Source organism: Echinops telfairi, unplaced genomic scaffold (assembly GCF_000313985.2).
Source record: "Echinops telfairi isolate 266 unplaced genomic scaffold, ASM31398v2 ScPeMD7_3;HRSCAF=10, whole genome shotgun sequence".
Lineage (NCBI taxonomy): Eukaryota > Metazoa > Chordata > Mammalia > Afrosoricida > Tenrecidae > Echinops > Echinops telfairi.
This window is the reverse complement of record NW_022103899.1, coordinates 13,579,106-13,585,922: the sequence shown is the minus strand read 5'-3', so window position 1 is coordinate 13,585,922 and position 6,817 is coordinate 13,579,106.

The window sequence follows — 6,817 nt, the reverse complement described above, 5'->3', positions numbered from 1 at the left end:
AGTGTTTTGAGAAACGATGTACAAATGCGCTTTACACAATTGATGTGTGTATGGATTGGGATAACAGTTGTATGAGCCCCTAATTAAATGTTAAAAAAAAAGTGCATGAAACAAAAAAATATATATATATATAGATAGATGTTTTAAAAATAGTTTTATTTAAAAACAGTTTTTAATGAAATATTTTAATTTTAAATAAACTATTTTTAGTTAAAATATTTAAAAATAGTTTTATTAGCATTACATCACATCTCATACAGCTTAATTGCTCAATCATATTAAGAAGACTGCAATAATCACCACAATTGATTTCTGAACAATTTCCAGTTGCTCATTACTGCACCCTCACCCTTGCTTTGCAATCTTAAACTGGTTTTGCTTAACCTGGTCATCTCTAAAAATGATAAGTTGTTCCTATTTTCTAGTATTGGTTAAAGAATAAAACATGTAATTGTGTAAAAGAGCTCACTTTTTGGCATAGAACTAACACTTAAAGGGGCTGAAATTAACAATGTTATATAAGATTGGGGCTGATGTTAATATTATTTAAAGTTTGTAATTATTTGTGAGTTAATATCACACAAATATTTCAATATAAAGTTGGTAATACATATTTTATTGTCTCGTATTTATTCATGATCTTTAAACCCTTATTACCATTGATTATATCTGAATTTTCCATTTAAAATTTTAAACACAACAATCATTTATTCCATGCCTAATTGAATTAGGAATGGCGCTCTCTGCAACTGTGCCTTTAAAGAATGGACACACTCTAACAATTTCTGAAACTAACCAGTCTTAAAATTTATTTTAATATATTTAATGAGCGATGAAGATATATTTTAAAGTGAGTAAGTAATCCATTAAGGGTATGTAACCCACTAATAAGATTTATGTTTAAGAAATATTTATTTTACAACCACTATTTGGATAGTAAAAAGAGCCTTAGTGTTTTTAACTTTTATAGAATAGAGAAAAATTTGACTGTGGTGATGTCTAAACTTAATACCTGAAATAAACCAAGGTCTAAGGATATTTTCATTCTGTACTTGAAATATCTCACTGACAATCAGGATAATCTTGTCCCATGGCATGTTAAGAAAGCCATGAAGTCATTAGGTCTTCCTGTGTTTTGGAAGCACAGCATGACACTTGCTCATTGAAGGAGGACATAAATCACATGGGGTCAGACTTTAATTTGGCACCAAACTCTTAAATGCAGAAAAGTATGCTATGTGTGAGAGAGCATTCTGAACTCAGATAGTGTTACATTTTTGTTCACATGTTCCCAAAGCTTCTTGAAATAAAAGAAATATGGAACAGTTAAATTTTGAAAACAAAAGAGGAACATTTTAATTATGTTATCACAACCCCTTAAAAGAAAAAAGAAAGGTATAGGACATGTTTGGTGACTTTATCTTAATGAGATTATGAAGAAAGTAGTTGACTATGGGGGCAGACATTGTTCATAAAAATGACAATATATCCACTAGTTTAAAAAAATCATTTTATTGGGGGCTCCTACAACTCTGATCACAATCTATACATTCATCCATTGTGTCAAGCACATTTGTATATTTGTTGCCATCACTTTCAAAACATTTTCTTATTACTTGAGCCCTTGGTATCAGCTCCTCATTTTCCCCCTCCCTCCCTCCCTTTCTCCCTCCCTTCCTCCCTCCTTCCCTCCCTCCCTTCCTCCCTCCCTCATGAACCCTTGATAATTTATAAATTATTATTATTTTTCCATGTCTTGCACTGTCTGATGTCTCCCTTTACACTCTTATCTGTTGTCTATCCCCCTGGGAGGGGGTTATAATAGGTCATTGTGATTGGTTCCCCCTTTGTCCCCCCCACCTTCCCCTTCCCCTCCTGGTATGGCTACTCTCAATATTGGTCCCAAAGAGTTTATCTGTTCTGTATTCCCTGTGTTTCCAGCTCTTATATGTACCTATGTACATGCTCTGTCTAGCCAGATTTGTAAGGTAGAATTAAGGTCATGATAGTGGGGGTGAAGAAGCATTAAAGAACCAGACAGGTTTATGTTTCATCGGTGCTATACTGCACCATACACCATACAGAAAGCATACACCACAAAGGTATATGTTTCCTTGGTACTATACTGCACCCTGAATGGCCTATCTTCTCCCCACAACCCTCTGTAAGGGGATGTCCAATTGCCTACAGATTGGCTTTGGGCCTCCACTCCACACTCCCCACCCCCACCCCATTCACATTGACATTTTATTCTGGGTCTTTGATGCCTGATACCTGATCCTGTCGACACCTCATCATCACACAGGCTGGTGTGCTTCTTCCATGTGGGCTTTGGTGCTTCTCAGCTATAGGGCTACTTGTTTACCTTCAAGCCTTAAAGACCCAGATGCTATATCTTTTGATAGCCAGGCACCATCAGCTTTCTTTACCACATTTGCTTATGCACCCGCTTTGTCTTCAGCAATCATGTCAGGAGGTGAGCATCATGGAATGCCAGTTTAATAGAAAAAAGTATTCTTGCATTGAGGGAGCACTTGAGTGGAGGCCCAATGTCCATCTGCTACCTTAATACTAAACCTATAAATATATGCACATAGATCTATTTCCCCATCCTCATATAAATATATTTGCATATGCACATACCTGTATTTAGATCTCTCTCCACTAGTTTTCTATGCTAAGAAAAGTAGATACCAGGAAAATGACTCAAAAGATTTAAATGTGTTGATAAGAAAGAGACTATACCTTATTGCTGAACCAAATAACTTCTTAACCAGAGATTTGGTTTATTTCAGCCCTGTTAGATGGCTTAGAGAAAATCATGAAATAAAATTACAAGGTCCACTCATAACTTACAAGGTGCAAGGAAGATTTAAGATATGGGACTTTCTCTTGTGCTCCAGTCTACAGATCTGGGGACCGTGATGACAAAGAATATTGAAAGATATTGGTTGGACAGAAATCTTTTCATTTGGGAAAGAAAGCCCATTAGAGCGAATGAATGAGATGGGAGTTCAGATTTATGAGTTGCCAATGAATATCACCAAAGTGTCCCATTAATCGTCACGAATAGGGATTCTTCATCTCTGTCTGTGGATGTGAACAGCTGCTCCCTCATCAAGACTACAGATGACATATCAGTTGGCATCACCGATGGCAAAAATGAAAGGAAACCAGTTATAGCCTATGACCAAAATCAACACCCATTTTTCTTTCCTCCTTTTTCCTCCAACATGTGTGGATGAATAAAGGGATAGAGGGCCCAACGAAGCAACTCTATGGCTCTCCTCTCCCTTGCACCAGTCACCAGTTTAACTTTCTCTAAAATGTCAAGGCGGTTTGATGGAATGAAATTTCATGCTAAAATGAGCAGTTTCAGTTAATATTAAACTGATGCCAAATGTGACTGGAAACCCATGGAATTGGACAGAACTGTGTGGAAAGGAGGGTGGGGCGCCGTGGGTGGCAGTCTGCTGGTAGTACTGTGGGTTATATTTTAGGCTTCTAACAAGACCCACCAACTTCTCCGAGGGGAAAGGGAAAAAAAGATGGTATTCTCCTTCCTTTGAGACCCTATGAAGCTGCGTCCTCAAGGGTGAGCAATAGACTAAATGGCAGTGGAATCTGGGTTGTTAAGAAAACTGAGAAAAGTGGTCCAACATAGTATACTTGATAGTGATTACTGTAGAAACAAGGTTTGCATTTCTCTTAAAATGGATGAGTTAACCAGGATGCAGTGTAGCACCAACAACACACACATCGTTCATCTAGTTCTGAATGCTTCCTCCCCGCCACTACCATGGTCCAGTTCTACCTTCCAAATCTGGCTTGACTGGAGACACACATTCATACAGATACGAACTCTTGACACACGGAATTCGGGCCAGATAAACCCCTCAGGAACAGTATTGGGAGAGTGATATCATGAGGGTAGGGGGGTGGTTGGGGAGGAGGAAGGGGGAGAAAGGGAGAGCCCATCATAAGGTTGGATATAAAGCACAACCTCCACCCCACCCCCCAAGGGGCTGAATAACAGACATGTTGGCAAAGGGAGACAATGGACAGTGTAAGATACAAAATAATAATAATTATATAATTGATCAGGACTCCGGCAGGTGGGAGAGTGAGGGAGGGAGGGGAAAAAAGAGGAGCTTATACCAAGGGCTCAAGTAGAAAATATTTTGGAAATGATGATGGCAACATATGTACAAATATACTTGATATAAGCGATGTATACAATGTTATAAGAGCTGTAAGGGCTCCCAATAAAAAGATTTAATAGCATCAACAAAATAAATGAGTTGAGTTTCCTGGCTAAAGAAGTTAGAGAAATAAGAAGCAAAAATTGTCTTCCTCTGCCTCTCCACACTTCATCCCTCTCCAGTCAATCCAGTGGCATAATACACAATGGATTTTCTACAATGTGGGAGGGTGAAAAAAAAGTTTTCTCCAACTACTGTGTTAAAAAGTTTTAGGGAAAATGTGGCCTTTTGTATTCATTAGTAGTCCTTGTCCCACTATGTAGAGGAGTAGATCTAAGATTCAGAGAAATCCTATGGGGAAAAAAAAGCAAACATTTCTGGGGCATTGAGTCCGTCCTCTTAGGAGGAGCTATAAGCAGGTTGCTTGAGACAGGATGGAAATCTAGGTAGAAAACCAGCTGGAAGCTTGATTCCTGGTCTGATCACAACAGGCACAACCCAATTTATAAACTGTTATTTTAAATACTGATGTCCTAGATCTACACTATGTCTGTCTGTAGCACTTTGACTGTGTAGAATCACAATAAAGACATTTCATATAATAGTCAGCAATACTATGCAGTTACCTGAGATTTACTCCTATGATCTATTTGGTTCATGTTAAACTTGTGTTCTTTCTCTGATATGACTTAACCTCATCTGTTCTTTTGTGGCTAGAAATATTTCCAGCCCGTGTGTGTGAATTGGCCTTCTCTAAATCCAATACCAGATCAACCTCAAAGCAAGGTGAATGGCTGATACACTTACTGTCACAACACTGAGTATTTATTTGGACTTGGGATACACTATAGCCTGCTTTGGGTAATGTAACTGTGGGGTTTAAAGTGAGGCGGATAGGTTTAACAATTCAAATCTCCGTATTGGAGATAACGGACTATTTATCGTCACCACTGCAATTAACACGAGAAGGCAAGCTTATCATCTTCTATAAATCAAATCTCAATTTTTAAATTTCATAGCTTTCAATGATTTGGAATAACTAACACAAACTAGGAAGAAAGCACATTTCTCTTATTAGGGTGGTTCAATCACAAGTGACACGAAGGCCAAGTTAAAGAAATGAGTCCCCTGTATGGCAAAAGAACCAATTTCCATTTGTTAATGTGCTGTCAGAAGACCCACTGACCAGCCTCGCTACTGTCATCCTGAGAGCTACGTGTCAGGCTACATTAGCAGAACCATTTTTCTTTCCATGTATGAACTGTTTATAGCTTAACAAGTGCATTTGGATGCACTGTGTTTCAATGAAAACAGGAAGGATTGTGGAGCCAGCATATCTACTTTGAGGGTATAAGATTTTTCTTTCTTTCTTTCTATACTGAACTATAAAATGATATGTTATTTGAAAAGTAATTTATTATAAAATAAATGAATACATAAATATTATGCAATAAGTCTTGTATATAAAAGTACATATGTTCTCTCTCTATCTATTTATCTAGCTATATCTATATATATTTTAAATGTTCCTCTTCCATGACATTCCAGGTTGGAGCAATCCCCTTCCTAAAAACTATTAATGTTATTAACTTCTGATATTATTTCTATTTATTTTTGTTTGTTTTTGTTTCTTAATAATCTTGTATTTTAATGGATTTTTATTAATGCTGTGCCATAATTTATTAACCTGTCCTCTATACATATTTACATTGTATCTATTTCCAATAATCAATCTCAACACCTTAAAAATGTCTTGGCATTATAGTAGATTATGCATTTGGGCTACTAACTGCCTGGTCAGCAGTTTAAACCCTCCAGCTTTTTCCAGGCTAGCAAACGTAAAGGGGCATTTATACCTGTCTTAAAGGACCACTATGAGTCAAATTGATTTGATGATAGTGGGTTTTGGGGATGTAAAGGAAATGACTACCTTGAAGTCTACTTTTGCCATTCATTAGATATATAACCTTAAATAAAACTTTGGACCTTAATTTTCTTGCTTTTGAATATTCAGAAAATGATGCTAATCCATATTGTCAAAGCCAAAACCAGACTCATTGCAAGCGAGCCCCTTCCGACTCCTACACTCTTATAGGACCAAGTAGAATGGCCCCTGCGGATCTTCTCTTACAGAAGAAAGACGCATCTCTATCCCATGGAGGAGTGGCTGGTGGTTTGGAACACTTGTGGTTAACAACCCAAAGCATACCCTACTGTGCCAGCAGGGCTCTTTAAGCAGTAATGTAGCGAGGGCTAACTGAGATGCTAAATGCATAGAAACTCTTGAACTGAATTTTAGGTTATACAAATAAATATTTTAAAAAGAATTAAAAGTAGCACAATATTAGAGATTCTAGAGAAGATAATGAATGTAAATCATAAACAATTGATTCTTTTTGGGAGGGCCAGGTATTCTAAAAGCTGCTTACTTGTCTGAATATTAATATATCTAATCTAGCAGTGGTGGAGGGATAACAGTCAAGTATTTCTGACAACATATTTTGATACAATGCTTAGTTTTGTGTGAGGAGACAACTTTCAATGAAAAAGATTAAAAATTCCCAAAATAAACTAGCACCAAAGGATGAAATTATATATATATATATACACATATA